We start from the raw sequence: 17345 nt of genomic DNA, 5'->3' as shown, positions 1-17345 counted from the left end.
GTAGTGTTTTCAGCTTACATGCCACGGGAAATCTGGGCAGGGCGGGGTAGAGGGGGATAGGAAGGGTGCAGAGGGAAGGAGGATGTGAGGGGAGAGGAATAATAGAAACCTTTTTAATATATTGATGCGAAATGAAAAGTAATTCAGAAATGCAATTTAGTGATGACCTCTCCTTTGGGTAGTTATGAAAAACAGCCTTGTTTTCTTTTATAAAGAAATGCTGGCATGCTTGACTTTAGTGAATCAAGAGAATTGTTTGCCAAATAGCAGTGATGGTGTGTGTCCTTGTCAGAACACCTGCTGTATTCTCCCAGCAAACACTGGGGCCATGGCGTCTCTCCTCTAATGACACCTCATCAATCCGCTCCTATCAATGTCCCAGCCATGGAGGTGACTTCGAGTGTTCAGAAGCCTTAGAAAATGTCAACGTTTTGGGAGAAAAGGTCAGTCACAGCTTCCCCCCCACCTCCCCTGCCAAGCCACCGTGGGCCTGGCGTTCATTATCCTAATTAAATCCAGCAGCTGAACATCTTCTTATCTGTAGGGGAGGAGAGCAGGGGCATGATGCAATAGGATTGATTTGCATATCCAAAGTTAATTAGTGCGGAGGAGCAGGTGTACAGTAATAATAATTATCACACATGACAATCACCTGTGACCACTTCCCCGCGCCCCTTCCGGGATTCAGCACAGTGATTGCTGGCTGGTTTTTTTCCTTGCTTGATACCCATCCTGAGCTGTTTATGTCCTTGTGCCTCTCTTCACAAACCTGCTGTGAGTAGCTCGTCTGTTTCTTAACAGGCGCTGTATTTTTCTCTAAAGGTATATTTTCCCCTGTTTCATTTGGAGGGAGAGACTATTGTAAGGCAGCTATTTTCAATTTTGTATGCTGAAGTTGTCACATCCTGGTGGAGCCTGGGTATTTATTTTTAGATTACATGTAAGTGGATAAGGAAAAAAAAAGTGCTCAGGATCATAATTTGAAAATCCCACTTTGCATCATTTGAACATTTTATCTTGAGCATATGCTGGCGAATCGGTCTGATCCAAAATAAACTTATTAGACAGCAGACACATGAAACCAAGTGACAGTTTGATGTTTGCCACGAGACTGTCCGTGCCAACGTGAAGTGGAACGGCAAGACTGGATCCACAGCCCTCTGACCTCTCAGGCTGTGGACAGTACGATAGAACCCAGGCTCACTGGACACTGACCCGAAGAAACCAAAGAAGATTTTGGTGGGTTGTTTAGGGCTTGGCAGAGTCTAGGGTAAACAAACAAACATTAGAATGATCTACCAGTAGGAAGACTTCAAATTGTAGCCTCGGAGCAAATTCAGTGCAGCTCACAGGATAGCTCTCATGATGCCTTCATCACAGAAAGCTTAGATAGATTACACTCTTCGGATTTCACTTGCACATAAATGTGTAGGTTACGCGTGTTTAAAAGTGTTTTCTCTGTCAAACGAGGGTAATTTTTTCAAATTAAGCCAAAAAGCATGCCCTGGAAATGGGATGTGCTTTTATAGAAATGAATTATTGCTGTGTGCTATACAGGAATTCAACACTCACAATGGTGGGCTAATGAGTAGGTAAGAACAGAATATTAAATACAAAGAAATTTTTCTGGGTAAAGGGGAGGCATTAATGTTAAATTAGCTATGAAACTGTGACTGTTGTTAATTTTTTTTTTCACTCTGACTTTTGTCTGTTTCACTTTTATTTGTCAGGGTACACTTTTGCCAATCAAGTCAAGTATAACAGGTGGGCCTCCCTTTCACACGGCTTTAATGATAAGTGACAGAGATGGCAAAAGGCACTCAACCGCCTGCAGAATGCATTAAAAATTCAAAACTTTACTTATCAGTCTTTTATTAAAACTTTCTGTAATTGTGCAAAATTATTTCCCCACTGGGTTAGCTTTCAATACGGAGTACAATTACATTTCTGACACAAAAATAATTACAGTTAAAAAAAAACTACAAGAAAAAAAAGAAGTATTTTTTAAAGTGAAATCCATCCATTTTACATCCATGAAGAGGCATTGCAATGAAAATTTAAGTGATTACTGAACTAAAGCTCCAGTTTTGAATATTTAACTTTCGGGGGCGCCTGAGTGGCTTAGTCGGTTAGGTGTCTGGCTTCGGATCAGGTCATGATCCCACAGTTCGTGAGTTCGAGCCCCACGTCCGGCTCTGTGCTGACAGCTCGGAGCCTGGAGCCTGCTTCGGATTCTGTGTCTCCCTCTCTCTCTGCCCCTCCCCTGCTCATGCTCTCTCTCTCTCTCTCTCTCTGTCTCTCTCAAAAATAAATAAACATTAAAAATTGAATATTTAACTTTCAATACTAGATAGCTGGGTGGAAGTCTAGTTTGTAGAAATATAAAGAAATTGTGGTTTAGGGTTAAAGACTTTTTAGTCCTTGTCTGTTTACTAAGGAAATACTTTTGTGTATTGTATCTTTCATCTGTCACTGTTAGCATAGCTAGAATGGTGGATCTAAATTCTTTCCAAGAGGATAAATATTAACAGTAAGTAGTTGTATTTCATGGAATTAGCTGTGGTTTTTCTATATGACTGATGTCTTCTTAGCTTATGGTTTTTTTTTTTTTTAAGTGTGTTTATTTTTGAGTGAGAGAGAGCATAGGAGGGGCAGAGAGAGAGGGAGAGATTGAATCTCAAGCAGGCTCCGCACTGTCAGCACAGAGCCTGATGTGAGGCTCAAACTCTTGAACCACGAGATCATGCCCTGAGCCAAGACCAAGAGTTGGATGCTTAACAGACTGAGCCACCCAGTCACCCCTAGCTTACGATTTTTAATGTAAGCACTGATAGCTCTGGACAGAGGGCTCTGCTTATATAAAGCAACATTCAAATAATTCCCTGCTTCTACTTTGGTCATCTTATCTCTTAATCTAAAATCCTACCTGTCAAGTTTGCAGAAAAAGAATTGCCATGTGAACATTCCCCTAAGATGTAGAGATCAACACGTTTTCACATAGGCATCTTTTATGTATAAGACCCTGTAGTTGGAACTCTGGGAAATAGGGAAGCATGAGTTTCTATTTCAACTGGGGCTTTTGGAATCAGCTCAGATTTCCATGAAAGCTGGTGCTACTGCACTTTATTTCATTCCACCCTAATGGCACATTCCTATTGAGGAATATCCATTGTGTATTTATTAATTACTCACATAATGTCAGACAATGCCACTTAAATCTGAAGTTTTACAAGTCTTACTCAAATCTTTGTTCTTGTCCTTCACTAGGTCACAACCTAAAAGGAATATAAGAGAATATAAGAGATTATATAAGGAATATAAGAGAACTAAACTACAATTGTAGGTGAAAAACACCAGGCATCTCCTCAGTGGGGAGTACAAGATGATCCACTGGCTCTGGGGAAATACCATAACTTCTGTATGTGTGTATATGTATATATTTATTTTAAGCTCATTATTTTTAATTTTTTTTTTTGAACTTAATATACATAGCATAAGGGGCACCTGAGTGGCTCAGTTGGTTAAGTGTCCAACTTCAGCTCAGGTCATGATCTTATGGTTCATGAGTCCAAGCCCTGCGTTTGAGCTCTGTGCTGACAGCTCAGAGCCTGGAGCCTGCTTCTGATTCTGTGTCTCCCTCTTTCTTTCCGCTCCTTCCCCACTCATGCTCTGTTTCTCAAAAATAAATAAACATCAAATATAGATAGATAGCATAAGTATATAAATTGAGAAACTAAAACTTTATTTTCCCGTTAGCAAGCCTTTTTATTGTTGTGTGTGTGTGTATGCGTGTGTTTAAATTGAAGGGCCCTTACTGGTCCTGCTTCCATGAGTGGCAGCAGCCAGGGGGAAAAAGGGAGGGGAACCAGGCAGCCCAAGGAAGGAGTCATCTCCACAACATTCCATTTATATACAGAACGAAACAGACAAGCACAGAGCCACTATTGCAGGTAGAAGTTGGCAGCATGGGAAAGGGGAGGAACAAGTGGAGAGTTGGGGTATCATTAAAAAATGTATCCCCCCCAAAAAAACTGAGGTGCCTGGGGGCAACTGGTCTACTTTAACCCAAGAGGAATCAGAAGATCAAAAGCAGTTTGGGAAGCCCAGAACTGTCAGGGAAGGAGGCAAGAGGTGGGGGCTGTTTGGCAACTGGGGTGAAGGGACTGCTCTCCCCCTGCTGGGATTCCACCAACCCCTCCAGTCTGGCAGGAAGAGGAAGGCTTACAGTCCCCCGAAGGTAGGTCTGGGGCTGCCAGATGCTCTAGGCAGGAGGCCAGAGGGGTCTCACAAAGGTGTGCCCTCCAGGGAGATGATGGCACTGCCCCCCTTCCCTTCAGCTACTCTGCCAGGGTACAGTGGTCTTTGACCTCGTTGTAGCAGTTTGGTTGTAATTCATGCTTGACCCCTGTAAGCTTCTTGATGGTGTCCTTAGAGCTGGCATAGATCACTGTGCTTTTAAGGGGTTCAGACTCAGGTGCCCAGAAGATAAACAGCAGGTCCTCCTTCTTGTTCTCCTTGGTCTCCTAGGTTACATCATAGTGCGCATAGTGGCAGTACTTATCTGGAGCATCTGCACAGAGGTGACATAGGGTTCGTCTTCTACAGTTTGGCCCAGATCACCTACCAGAATCTCCTTGCCCTTCTTCAGGATGATATTCTTGTCCTCATTCAGGCAGAAAAACATCAGCACCTTGCACTTCTTCACCTCCTCTGGGGTTGATGACTTACGTGCTTTCGTGTCATCGAACACTTTGATGATGCCATCAGAGATGGCCACACCAGAGGCCATGTTTCCAGATATGAAAGGTGAGGCAGAGCAAGGAGAGACAGAAAGATGAGAGCTATTGCAGCTGCGGCCTTGATCCAACAGACGAAACCAAATCTTCAAATTCAAATTTTAAGTGGTCTTTAACATGGAATATGTTTATGTGTTTAGCTCATACGTAGATGTTTTTGTATTTCATTTGGGTACTTGCATAATATGGCAGTGGTCATACTGTGAATGAGAGGTTTGGAGACTTTCATGACTGTCTTGGTTATACCACTAGTTGGTGTGTCCTTAAGTGTGTAATTTAATCTTTATCTAAGGTTCTTTGTCTTATCTCTTCCTCCTGAATTCCTCCTTTTCTTACATAATAAGCAATTATGGAAAGATCACTGTGTGCCGGTAACTTTTGTAAGCAATGTATTAATCCATTAGATACTTACAACAACCTTATGAAGGAGGTACTATAATCACCCTTTCAAAGAGGATGTGCTACTTAAGAAAGCTGGGAGAAGGTTTGACAAAACAAGTTTCATGGGCACTGAGAATAGAGTGGAGAGGAGTAGGTGGCCATGGGAGATGTTCTTTGGACCATCTAGATGATTCATGAGACTGATGACTGCTGGTTGCTTGCTCCTAACTTCCTGACCTTTAACCCCAGAGGTTTCCAAAGCAAAACTTCTGCTGAAAGTTTTGATTTGGCATTTGATGGAGGAATGAATGTAATACCACTAACAGCTATGCTTATAGAGGAGACTTCTTGAGAGCAGAACAATTAGACATGGAGGTTTTATACTGTGAGTTTAGATTTGCAGGCCTTACACGATGCTCAAGTCCTGCCATTGTCTTGCCCAATCAGATGTCAGCCCCATCTATTGCAAATTTTAGAGAATAATATGTCAACTTTGTAAATAAAAAGAAATAGCAAGTTTGCGTAGAGTTTAAATCACACTGAACACTTTGCAATAAGTCTCAACAAGTAACAATACTACTTTGCCACATGTCGTCTCCTTGACCTGCCAAGGTATATAAAGCTTTGTAGAAATAATAACTAACAAAGACAGGCTGGGTAAGTGGGTGGTTGGAACACCAGCTCTTCAGAGCTCTTTCTAGCCTTGGTGTTGAGTCATTTGAGGCAGACACTGGGTCAGATTCTTGGCTCTTATGTGCCTGTTTGTCCCTTGGAATAAGGGGAAGAAAGGCCATACTTGGCATCCAGACAAGGTTCATGAAGTGCTTTAAGAGCCTATCTTGAAAGGCTGTAACGTCAAACAGAAGTGGATAACATTCTATGTTTACTGATGGCATGAATAAGAAGCACAGGTGATTGGACTGAAAACATCTCTGAATAAGAGTGTTTTCAGAATTGGGGAATGATTGACAGAGGCCCAGAAGGCTGAGATGTCGTACACCTTGGCCCTGGCCATTGTCACTTGGCATGCAAGGGTTAGCATTAGAGCTGGCCTTAGATCCTCATGGGCTTGGAGGTGTAGGAGAGGGAGGGCAAGCAGAGAGAGAGAGAGCTCCTTCTCCACTTTTGGGACCCTATGACATGCCACTGAAGTAACTGACACCTTGAGACTCTTAATACAAATTTAGATAATGCAGCGCTTTGGGGGAGATGATCAAATGAAAACACCAACGAAATAAAGGGTCTTCGTTTACTTTCCCTTTTCCTGGTATATGGCTAAACAGGTTAAACACCTGTGAGAAGAGGGTGCTTCAGGGACACCCTCATACTCAAATTGTTCATGGGTGTCTTGGAGATTGCACTCCTGTCCTTGTGCGGTGATTAGTTGCCTCTTCATCACTGGTGAGGCTGGCAGTGAGGAGCAAGGCCTTCACCTGCAGGTGTTGCCATGGCAAAGGACACTTGGAATAGATTCAGGCAACATTAAAAGGCAAAAGTGAAAATGAGAGTAGAGAGAAAATAGAAGCTTGATTTAAGGAGCATTTGAGTGGATCCAATCGCCTCCCTCACAATAGCCATGGCCAAGCTCCAGATCACCCCTCCTCTTTCCTCCTGACTTTTGAGCTTCTCAGAGTCCTGGTAATCTGGTGCATAAGCTAACTTTGTTTAAAACTTAATTTTTTTTTTAAATACAGCAAGATTTCTTTTTAACACACTGTAAAAATTATTCTGCTCCTAGGAGACACGGTTTGGTTTCTTAATCCAAACAGAATTAAGGAATTATGAAATGGGAATTGGTTTATTGACTCAATAAAACAATTTCTTTTTCCTATTCAAAAATCAGCTAGCAAAGTAGCTTGTTTTTTCTGCTATTCTGGATTTTTCTCTCATTACTACCTTCTTTACCATCTATGCAGTTTCTCAAGGAAGCCGTGCCACATTTCTCCTATGTCACTCAGACTTTGCCTCAACTTTCACTTGGTTTGAACGTTGAATTCACTTTCCTCTTTCTCTTCACTTCTATATTTTGTTCTATCATTCAGAATAACCTGGTGTCTTTCCTAAGCACCCCCAGATCTTGAAGATATTTATAGTCAGATTTTCTACAAGTCATTATTGTCAAAGTTAGAAGACTACATCTCTCTCCGTATATTTTAGAAGTTTTCAGTTAAAGCCAATAACAGACTCCCTTTTTTCACTCTGGTTGGTAAGTTCATTTTATCTACATAGTCAGGTTAATAATACTACTAATAACCATAATAATAATAATAATAATATGTGTTGACTGCATAACAAGTTGCATCGGTATCCTTGGGGGTGAGGCCCTGGGTATAGGTGCTGTGTCAGAGCTCCCCAGGGGTGAGGAGTCATGTGCTAGAGGTGCATGGGATGACTGGGAAGGCAACGCCTGTTCCAAGGTATATATTTAATACATATTAGTTTCCTAAATTTCTTATGATTTCTTTTTATAAAGTTTTTTAATGTTTATTTATTTTTGAGAGAGACAGAGACAGAATGCAAGTGGGTTAGGGGCAGAGAGAGAGGGAGACACAGAATCCGAAGCAGGCTCCAGGCTCCGAGCTGTCAGCACAGAGCCCGACGTGGGGCTCAAACTCACAATCCACGAGTTCATGACCTGAGTCAAAGTCGGACGCTCAACCGACTGAGCCACCCAGGCGCCCCTCTTATGAGTTCTTACTAAGAGAGATGCACCATGCGTCTAGCTGCCCTTTCTGTAGCAGGACAGAGAGAGGGAGGTGGGGCTCATCTAGGCCTTGGGAATGTTTGTGGGGGAGGAGGTTGGGACTGGGGACACCATCTGTGGGAATCTTCTTTGTGTTCCCTTCTGAATAGGTTGAGAAAGATCAACCCACTCTAAGGTACTATTTCTTCTAGGAAACAGGTTTAAAAATAGGATGATGTTTTTAAAAAATGTTTTATTTGAGAGAGAGAGAGAGAGCGAGAGAGCGAGCATGTGCATATGAGTGGGGCGAGGGGCAGAAAGAAAGGGAGAGAGAATCCCAAGCAGGCTCTGTGCTGTCAGTGCAGAGTCCATTATGGGGCTCAGTCTCATGAACCGTGAGATCATGACCTAAACCAAAATCAAGAGTTGGATACTTAACCTACTGAGCCAGCCAGGCGCCCCTCGGATGATGGTTATTAAAGTGTGACGGCTTGCAGGTAACTCAGATGTGTACAGCGAGACTGCATTGTCGCTAAGCACTTGGGCTGGACAGAACCATCTAGAAATTGGAGTTACCTGATGCTCTCCGGGCGTTTTGATTTCATGTTATTTCTGTGTTCCCTGTGAAACTGAAGAGAATGTTTCTTTACAATGTATTTTCTCTTATATGATCTGAAGTGTGATTAACCTTGCTTGGCCTTCATCTTAAAAGTCAGTTCAAGTAAACAAAGGACCTTCCTCAAGAAAGGGTTGTGGGAGGTTGCCCTGTGACATCTGTTCTGAGATAGAACCTGGAGAGGCCTCATAGGCCCCATGACAAGAAAATGTCATTTAAATGGACCAGGAGTGGAAAGGGCGGAAAGAGAAATGAAGAGGGCCTGGCCATGAAATCTGTTTTTCCCACATCCAGAGGTTAACATAGTTCCTAAGTTTGCTATGTGTGAAGAAAACAGTCCCCAAAGTGAGTACTAATACTTACCATTATTTGACATTTGAAGGTCAGCATGGCAAAATTTGCCAACCCATTTTTCTATACATGTTGTCTGCCTAGACAAAGTTGCGTACAAAGATCGTCACAGATTTTCTGAATATTCTAATCAGAGTTTGATCTGGTTGTACTGTCTAACCTACCTTCGATATGTCGACGCATAATGGGTGAAGCTGAGGCATGAGAGTGATTCATGTCCCCCGAGCATCTCCTTTAGGCTGCATTCACACTGTCTTACAGTAAGGCCCAGAAGTTCTTTGATGGGACGAAAAGAATTAATGCCAAAGTTGAATGAGTTACAGCCGCTACCACCTAATTAAAATGATTTTGTGCCAGTTGCTTTTGTTGGGCTGGATCCACACATAATATAATTTTAATCCTGTTTATATACACTCTTGGGATAGATTTGAGATTAGCATTGCCATTTAAGTGAGGTTAATCAAGCATACTGTATGCAGCTTTTGTTTCTCCATTGTATGTGAAAGGTGACCACTGCTGATGGGTTACCCAACTGGCCGCTTACTCTATTAACAAGAAAGAGGTGGTTTTCAGTGTCTGATCATTAACCCAGCCTCAGCCCCAGCGACACTTTCTGTCTAGTCCTTGGAATGGTGCAGCTGTTGTCAGTCACAGAGGAGAACTCTAGTTAGGAACCGCTTTGCTTTGGCTGTGGCTACATGCCTCCACACAAGGGGAGGGGGAGGTGAGGAAAAGAGAGAAAAAAAAATACAGCTCCCCTCAAAAGCAAACACCATTTTTTGTATGCCTGGCTCTGTTTATGTATATAAAATGGACATTATGGTGGAGTGAAAAAGACCCTCGTAAAAATCCTTCTTGAAAACTATTGTTGCTGACAGCCGTGACCTCTGTGAGTCTGCATGTTTACCCATAATTCATAATTAACAAAGACATTAGAACTGCCACAGGAGAATTCTGGGCTTTATTTCTTTCTAACTGGGCAGTACTAATGCTGGAAGTGCTCCCAAATCAGTGATTTAACATTTCAGGAAATCTTGGAGAGGCAGCAGAAGCCTCCTTATATAGCTCATACGCTGGGACTTTGGTGATACAGATACGGCCGAGATAATTATTCAGCTCTCGTTATTGCTGGAGCTCTGCACCTGATCCCCGAGCCATTAGAGCACTCTGCAGGTTATTACAACTATCAAACATCAAGGTCTCTTTTCTAGTCTCTTGACTATGTGGTTATCATTTTACTTCTTTTAAATCCCCCATCTGCATAGAAAGCCTCTGTGTTTTTTACCGAGATCTGCTCACAGCCTCCCCCCCACCCCTTTCTTTATTGCTCCCCAAATGGAGCCCTTTTCTTACCAGCACATTAGCATAAAAATATAAACCTCATGCTTCTCCAGTTGTATTGTTTTTATACCCTCTCTCTTGTTTGATTTCCTCTTTGAGGCTGTGTGCACCTACACTTTAATTTGGGCAGCAAATGAGTCAGTAGAAGAGAATTCTCTTGAGCTCAAGGAAACCACGATAATATAATTTCAGATGATGGGAACTGTCAGTGCCTGTGTTTAACCTTCTGCTTAGTTGAGGGCCTTTTTGACTATATTGTATGTTTCTGCCTATCTCTCTTCAGTGGCACCCCCAAATAGCAAATTAGAGGAGACTCTGATGACAGTTTGTAAAAAGGGGTTTGGTAGTGTGGACATATTTAATGACACTACCTTTTAATCTCCTCATTAGAAAGTGTACCCTTGGAATTTAACATGAAATGCTTCTCTGATGAAATGTATTTTCAGTTTTGGTCACTGAATCTAGTGGCGTAAGAAGTTTGTTTCTAATACTTTTCTAGACAGACTATAACATGATCGAAACCAGACAGCTCTGAATATGCTGGGCACTGTGTCAGCTACCCAGGGGCAGGCAGTCACTTATGATATATAAAGATAATACTATAAATTAAGAGTCTGAACAGTCCTCTGTGGATTGCATCTTAAGTGAAAACAAGTTGCTATTTCTGGATGTTTTGCACACCTCACTCCCCTTAGAAATCTTTATTTTGTGTGTGATCTCCACCAAACACCTGTAAAAAAGGCATCCCACCCGCTGCAGGCCTATCTGATGAAAAAGCTAACCCACAAGGGTGAGGGCAGTCACAGACAGTATGCTGGGGCTAAGAAACATATGGCTTCCTCACTTAATATTGCTGCACAGTCGTCCCACACCATATTCCCTTAAATGGGCATTAGCTCCGTAGCCAAATTAGCAGACTATAAAACAAATGAAAAGAGAGGCATTTTTTGGTGTTGGAAAAAAGAAAAACAAAACAAAACCAAACCATGAAATGTGACTTAACAGTGTCTATCCAGTGTGTGTGTGTGTGTGTGTGTGTGTGTGTGTGTGTGTGTGTGGTATGTTACATCTAAAAAAAAAAAGAAATACAGAGAGGTTTTAAAGATAGGTGGTGTTTTTATCATAAGTAGTGTAAGTTTGGTAATTACATGCTTTAATCTGTGCTTTGTTTCATCAGCCTATACAGAGAAACTGTCTGATTTTTCCGACTTAGGGAAAGATGGGTTCCTTTCAGGATCTCTCCCTGTCCCTTTCTGCTGAACCAACAAAGTTTTACATATTTAAAAATTATATTCTTCTCTTTTGTTAACTTACTGGTGCGTGTGTATTTTCTTCCTTAGGACTTTAATTGTGTGTGTGTGTGTGTGTATGTGTGTATAGTCATCAGGGGGTTAAAGCACTATATATATATATATATGTATATATATATATATATATGTAGATTGACTATAAAAGTAAATCAGTATGTCACATTTTTGTGAATTAAGCTTTCCCATAATCAATGACAGTGATAAGAATGCTTCAGTCAGGGAACTTTGTTATTACTATGGAATCATTTGAATACTGTCAGGGGCTCCCCGTTTGTATGTACTTTTGTTTTTGCTACAATATGCAATTCTTTCTCCTTCATATACAATTATCCTTAATATTAGAGTTTTTGAGTTGAAATATTTCTTACTATGTAGTATGATCCTCTTATTTAATGAGAAGACAGACCCAGAGAAGCCAAATAACTTGCTGAAAGTCCTACAGTTTGCTAGTTTATGGCAGACTTTGGCTCTGATCTCTTGACCCTCATCCTCTTTCTATAACACATTGCCACTTCCAATAATTATATAATTATTGATATCCTCAAAGCAAGGAAAAGCACTTGTGAGTTTTCCTTCCAGAAGAAATGATGATTTGTTCTTAGCAATCCACTCTCTTATTGGTGAGAAAAATGCATAAATTTGCAAGATGGTGGGCCAGCAATATGGCAAAGGCCTTTTCTTTGTATGACAACCAACTGACCCCTAAATGAATTGAACCTATGACCCCCTTCCTCATTAGCTCCAAAAAAAAGCTAACTAGCCCAGAAACAATTGTTACAAGCAAGCTACAACACAAATCCACCATGTTATTCCTGTGGGATTAATTAGAGAGCTAAAACAATGCTTTATCTTTGAAAGACATACAAAATCATATTGTTATGTTCTTCTGGCTTGTGAACCTCTTGAAATTTTATGCAAAATTTTATGTAAGAGCTAATATACATTGCTCTGGGGAGAGGCCTCCAAATTTTCATAAGACTTTCACAATATATTTGTGTGATCCAAAATAGGTTAAAAAATTGTTCTATTTCATGCTCTAGTGATTTGTGCTGATGTCATCCCTGGTATTGGTACTCTACCAAAAACAAGAATTGCATTATGCTTTGCTAAACTGGAGGAATATATTATTTCTATTTTTTTCCGTGAGGAGAAAAGAAGGAATAGAAAGTAAATATACACATGTGGCCCTTATGATTAGCATAAATCAATAAAGACTAATTTGGGATATTATGACAATTTAGTTAATGCTAGTTTGAGTAGAGATGGATGTCACCCAAATCTTGAGTGCTGACTTTTGTACACAATGAAAAATACAATGCACAGCTCTGAGTGTGAGGAATATGATGGTGGCATCCAGGGTAAGAGTAGAACAGATAAAACATAAAATACTTGAATTATTTGACAGCTTCTTTAACTTACTTAGATGCTGTATAAGAAATAAATCATCAGTAGGACCTTTCTAGTCATCAGGGGGTTAAAGCACTATAAAGAAACTTGCATATGTACTTTGTTATCCAAGAGACAGATAGAGAGATGTCGTTCTACTGATATATTACATAAATCATGGTGCCAGCCAGAAAAACAACAGATGACCAATTTGTACAAAGCATTTTTTCCTTATGTTACATTTATTTAAAATACATTAAATCGTTGTGCTAAAATTGAGGCAGCTGGCAGTCCAGGCAACCTTATAAGATTTGTGTTTTCTGGAGCCAGGCCCATTCATTTAGAAAGGTGGAACCATTGGGCTAGTGTATTTGCTTAGTCATATGCCAAACCCTTGGGGAGCATAGGTAGTCCAGAATTTACCATGCGTTCATTTTTTTTGCTTTTTATCAGAAATCTCTTGACAAATGGAAGTCAGATGGTTGATACCCCTTTAGTCCCAAGTGAAGTTACTAATTAATGGTAACAAGGCTCAACCCAAGGAAAAAGACTCATATGGCATGGAGTCTTAAAAATCTGGCCATTTTCCAGGGGCTTCTTCTCTCTTACTTCATGTTCCTTGACATTGATGTGATGCCTAGTTGACTTTAGGAATAAAAGTCAAGTCTGTGTTGATTTGGTTTATGTTAAGCTGATTTAAGCATGGGCCAAATTTGTGGAATTTTAGTGGTTGTAATTGCATTTTTCCAGTCCATACCTTCATCCGATTCTTACTGAGGCTGATAATCCTCTCAACAAAGTAAGAGTCACTTGTTAGGGTTTGACATATATTCACTTAAACCAGCTTCTGATGTCTATTGTCAACCACATTCAAAACTCATATTGGATAAACCAGAGTCAGAGCAGAGAAGCCCATCACATGTCTTGCATTTCTACAGCTTCTTCAGGGGCAGCTTAACCTCTAGAGATGTAGGGGTCTTAAAGGGCTATGGTAGTGTAAACACCTACATAAATTAGTCACTCAAATGTGAAGTTGTTGGTTTTAACAAATTTTCTTCCCTGTTGGTCAATAGTTAGAAAGGATGGAAGAGATTTCTTCCAGAAGTTGGATCTTAAAAATTGAAGTCACCAAAAGTGATAGGATTTTATTTGAGTTCAACAACTATTTTGTGTCATTACTGTATTCCCAACATGCTAGGAACATATTTGGTAAACTTTTAAGGACTTAAACAGACGTTTCCCACCCCCACCCCCACCCCCCTTTAGGATACTGAATTAGAGTAAAAAATATAAAATGAAGTCTGTTCTCTCAGTTAATGAACATAATGGAGAGATTTGTATTTTGTGGAGACATGCAAACAATTAAAAGACAGTTCCAGACCTTCAAGTACACCCAGTGTATGTCAAAATATGATGTATACAGAGATGGCCATGACTGGTTAGAAAAAGCAGAGATTATGAAGATCATTTACCTAAAGAAGGCATTATGGAAAGTCTCTATAAGGGAAACTAATAGAAGAGGTAGGAATTGAAATACATTCTAAACCATAGAGAAGATTTAGATGTGTAGGATTGAAGGAGCATTTAATGGTTTTGGTTGACATTGAGACCATACTGATAGGTTCATAGTACCACCATTAGGGTGAATATAAGGGAAGGGGAATATAAGGAATATAAGGGAAGTCTTATTTGTGAGTACTTTCAAAAAGTAAGTTAGTGGCATAGATCTATCTATTGATCGATTGATCGAGTTTGAGTTCTTGAATTATTAAGTCATTTCCTTAAGGGGATTATATCTTTCCACATCTTAACAAGATACAAAATTTTGAGCTATTTATGATAAAATCAATAATCTACTTCCTATCTGGATACACCAGGCATGGTCAAGGATAACAGCAGACTATAAAGGTTCAGTGTTCAGACTTTGGGATCAGAAGGACTTGAACTTGAATCTTGGCTAGTTTACTTACATGCTGTGGTTAAGTTACCGAGACTCTTTGAGTCCCAGTTTCCTTAACTGTTAAATGGATATGATAAATCACACTTCATACACTTTTGAAAAAATTAAATAATATATGCAAAGCACTTCAAACAATACCTGGAACACAGAAAGCCTATAATAAATTGCACCTTTTTGATATGGCACCCACATCTGACTTTCAGCTCTTTGGTTGTACCTATTATATTAGCTTGACTTTGGAACATAGGAGAGACATTTTCCTATCCCTTTCACATAAGAAATCAAATACTAGGCTTTAGGAAATAGAGCCTATTTAATTATTGACTGGGTCTTTGAGAAATAATTACTTAAAATGTAGACTAAGCCTTGCTCTGCGTCTGATCCTATTGGAATCCGCCTATTTCACCTTCTCAGCAGGGACCAACTCAGTCTTACTGAACTGGCCATGATGTTCCAGAACTCCTAGTTGATAAGTCCTCCACACTGGTTTGTGTGCATATTTGGTAGCTATTTTTTTCCATGACAATTAAAAAAAATATTTTAAGTTTATTCATTTATTTATTTATTTATTTATTTAATTTTTTTTTCAACGTTTTTGTTTATTTTTTTGGGACAGAGAGAGACAGAGCATGAACGGGGGAGGGGCAGAGAGAGAGGGAGACACAGAATCGGAAACAGGCTCCAGGCTCCTAGCCATCAGCCCAGAGCCTGACGCGGGGCTCGAACTCACGGACCGCGAGATCGTGACCTGGCTGAAGTCGGACGCTTAACCGACTGCGCCACCCAGGCGCCCCTATTCATTTATTTTAAGAGAGAGAGAAAGACGGTAGAGGAGGGACAGAGAGAGAGGGAGAAAGAGAATCCCAAGCAGTCCCCATGCTGTCAGCATGCAGCACAACATGGGGCTCAACTCATGAACCTTGAGATCATGACCTGAGCCTAAATCAAGAGTCAGACATGCTTAACCAACTGAGTCACCCAGGTGACCCTCCCCAACAGTCTTAATATATGTTTTTTATTATGTGCAATCCATGTCCTAAATGCTAATTAGCTAAGCTGGAGATCAAATAATTCTCTTGGAGATAGACTATGCATATTTTTAGAAGTGCTCAAATAAAGATTTACAAAATAGGCCAAAACAGCTTCTCTCAGGTGGATTGAATACCTGCCTGAGAAATGGCCAGAATATTTACCTGATTGATTGTAACTGTTCTCAAAGATAAATCATAGATCTAAACTCTTTAAGTGTATATGGGGACTGAACCATTAGAGTCAATGAGGATTGAGTAGCTAAAATCTCATGCCATGCTTTAAAGGTGAAAAGCTTGACCAAAAAAAGAAAGCAAGAAAGCAAGCAAGCAAGCAAGCAACAAAGGAAAGAAAGAAAGAAAGAAAGAAAGAAAGAAAGAAAGAAAGATCACTGACTCTGTTTTAAGCTCTTCGGGTAGATAATGCAAACTGACACAAAAGCTAAATACAGTTTACAGATATTGAGAACTTACTGGTATTTAGGTAAGATAATGCAATACTGAGCTTTAAAAACAGTAGTCTACATGTATGTTTATTTGACAATCTGAAATGTTTCCAAGAAGCCATTAGGACCTTTTGGGTAGATAATACACAGACTGAAATTTGCAGTTATGTCCAAACATATCTTTAGAGGACATGACATTCTCCAGTGGCGCTACCATTATAATCTAATATGTCAACTGTTGTTCATGCTCTAGATTTTTTTTTTTGCACTCATTACCTCCCCATTTCATTTTTGTGTTTTCTATTCATACTCTCCAAAGCAGAACTATTTGCTTTTCAAATGCATCTTACAAAAAAGGAGGCATGTTTATAGCTATGCTTAGGTGAAGACACTGGCTGAAAAAGCGAGGGATTTTGAGTTGGGAGCCAAAATATTCTGGCACTTCAACTCTACATCAGGGACTAGAATCCTAGACCTGCCCTTAATGTGCCTCACTGTGATTAGTTGTTGTGGCCAAAATGGGTAAACTCCCTCTCTGTTGTAGGAATATAGGCATGGGCTCTGTCGCAGAATTTAGGCTCTACTGCTGGGTGTGGGTATATTTGCATATCTTCTTGGGGCAGTGGTCTTCAAAACAGAAGGAGTCAGTCTTCAAGGCTCTGCTTTTCTTTGGAGACTTTGATGGAGGGGAGTTGTAGAAAAGGGGCAGAAAGCTGCAGGCATACGGCTGGTTTTATCCTTCCTTGAACCTTCTTCACTGCCTGTCTTTAGCATCTTCGCTTCATTGCCCACGTGTCACCTGTGCTTAGCCATGAGGTGATATATCCTCTTCCATTCCAAAAACATTGATCTAAGTCTCTCTCCTTCCATTTTTTAATAAATCTTAGTGAAGCAATATAACATTCCAGGTCAGTCCTGTAGTGCTGTTCTGGCCTCGCTGGAGTGGCTGCTGCAGAGCATGGAAACTTGCTGGCACAATATTGCAAAGTGACTCTGTGGGGGCTGGACGACTTCCAGCCAGCAATGAACCACGGCCAAGAAACGCCA

General features: G+C 40.5%; 1 pseudogene; it reads right to left on the bottom strand.

Annotated features, from left to right (window-relative positions):
- Positions 1 to 4154: 4154 nt before the first annotated feature.
- Positions 4155 to 4789, bottom strand: LOC125936323 (cofilin-1-like; annotated as a pseudogene).
- Positions 4790 to 17345: the final 12556 nt, after the last annotated feature.

Source organism: Panthera uncia (genome assembly GCF_023721935.1).
Source record: "Panthera uncia isolate 11264 chromosome A3 unlocalized genomic scaffold, Puncia_PCG_1.0 HiC_scaffold_11, whole genome shotgun sequence".
NCBI lineage: Eukaryota > Metazoa > Chordata > Mammalia > Carnivora > Felidae > Panthera > Panthera uncia.
Note: the sequence above shows the minus strand (reverse complement) of the source record. Positions and strands in the feature narration are given on the sequence as shown.